Source organism: Wasmannia auropunctata, unplaced genomic scaffold, assembly GCF_000956235.1.
Source record: "Wasmannia auropunctata unplaced genomic scaffold, wasmannia.A_1.0 LD336083.1, whole genome shotgun sequence".
Lineage (NCBI taxonomy): Eukaryota > Metazoa > Arthropoda > Insecta > Hymenoptera > Formicidae > Wasmannia > Wasmannia auropunctata.
Genome location: NW_012026807.1, coordinates 146453 through 148782, shown reverse-complemented (window position 1 = coordinate 148782; position 2330 = coordinate 146453).

Here is a 2330-nt window from a genome sequence, read left to right as displayed (position 1 = left end):
ATGGGACCACAAAAAATTTTTTATTACCATTTGGAATGGGGTTCATTACGTTATTAATATTTGAATTATAAAAAACGTATTTTAATCTGCCTCTGATCGTTGTAAATATAAATTTTAATGGATACCCATTTTCTAGAATCTCAATACTACACATAAAGTTTTTCTGATAAAATTTAGGATGGGACAATGAAATTATCTTATTAACCATGATAAGATACCAAAATGACGCCTTTTTGTGAGTGGTAGAATGATTAGAGTTGAAATTTAAATATCTTCCAGAGGCGGTCGGTTTATGGAATAGGTCAAAAATGATTTTGCCACATTCATTTATCAATTTCACAATCAAAAAGCTAAGACTGTTATTATTCTCAATCTCTATGGCAGATTGTAATCGTTTATATAAAGAGTTAGAAGTATCCAAGATCTAATTCAATTTGTTTTTTATGCCCTTCGCACTATTTTGTTGCTGATTAGGTTTACGACAATTTTTTCGATAAAGTCATGTTGTTTTCATATGGAAATGTGGAAAAATGATCGATTGAACAAAATCTTCTCTTATTATCTACTAAATGGAGTAAGCTATGCACGTTGTATGAAACAAACATTTCGTTGTAAATAGCTTAACCCGTAAAGGACACCTTTCTTTTAAATGGTTTTGTTTAACACGAAATTTGAAATAATGTATTTACGTTCTTTTTTAAAAATTTAATATTACCAATTGATTGGTCAGACAATTTTACATTGAGAAACACATTTTGCTTTAATTTTGCTTTTTATTTTCAGAGGATATAAAACTTTAAAAAAATTTGTTTGGTGCGAATTCGCACCTAGGTGTTCTTTACTGGTTAATTGCACATAGGATTTTATTGCAAGTTTCAGAAAAACGTAATAATTTTTTGAATAGTAAATTATTACAAAGATATTTTATAATCACAGGTAACAATAAAAAGTGATTGTAAGCGTTTTACTCGATAATATTTAATAATGTAACCTGTATAAAATAAAAGCTGACAACATTCTGTTGTTTTAAAATTTCCATATTCTGAAATTGATCTAGATTTGCGATTGAATTTCCGAGGGCAATAGGAGCTAATAATATTCAATCTATTCGTTATCATGTCAATATGATGTTTGGACAACTTATCTTTTTCCTATTTATCAGTGATAAAGGCACTTAATGTTTTTTTCACTACACCTAATAACACCAAATGCGTATATTCGAATGGAGTTTGTGCAATTCAACGATATCTTGGAAAAAAGAAGCTATCGGTATATGAACACTTACTTTATGATGGTCTTCTTTCCCAATATTCCTTATTATTACAATTCTCATCACCAATACTTCGAAAAATTAGATGACCTTTGTCACACAAAACACCAATGATTTTACATTTTGAACACGGATTATATGACATGTATCTGTAATGATTTAGTACTAATGCACGTGCAGGAGCGCCTGCTATAAACGCTTGAAATTTCCATGGAATAATTTTATTGTTAAAAAAAATTCCACCTTTTAAACGAAGTTTTTTGCATTCAGTTAAAAACTGTGAAAAAGAATTCAATAGCATTATCTAGTTTTTGCTTACCGCAGTATATATACCTATTGTTTCAGGTTTCCATCGACAAACATTAATTATACAACACTGTAATGGCCATATTTGAATTTTATTACTCTTATCTTCTGCATCATCAGTACTAATATTAATGAACAATTTATTTGATATTAAGTCTGAAAGAACATTTTCTAAAATATTAATAACTACTTTTTCGAATCCTATACGCAACATACACCGATTGTTGCCAGATATGGTTTTATTATGGTTTGTAGTTTCAAGCAGTTTTTGGAAGATTTTTTTAAACATTTATGACTTCTCAATACAGACAATATAGATTTATGTTATTTGTAGAGCTATGACTTTAAGGACAATTTGATTGCAATTTTGTAACACCACTGAGGATGGCCAGAATTATGGCCGAAACGTTTGGCAATAAATCTACGTACACGAAACAAATAGTGATATTCACTTAAATTATCATTGCGCACCAATTATCGCGCTGATTCCCATTAGCCTATATTTTCTAAATTGTTGAAAACTACATTTATTTGCAATATCCATTTTTTATACAAATTGTTATTTCTCTTTGTAGCCTATTTATTCCTATTTTAGTGATTTATGATGCGCGTTGGTCGGATTATAGATTCTGGAGTCAGGAATCGGTGAAGTGACGGACTTAAGAAAAAATCTTTGTCTTGGCGTTAACGTCTTTTAGGCCTTTTATTCCGAACTCGCGTGACTTTCTCTGCGACTGTACTATTCGATGTTTTT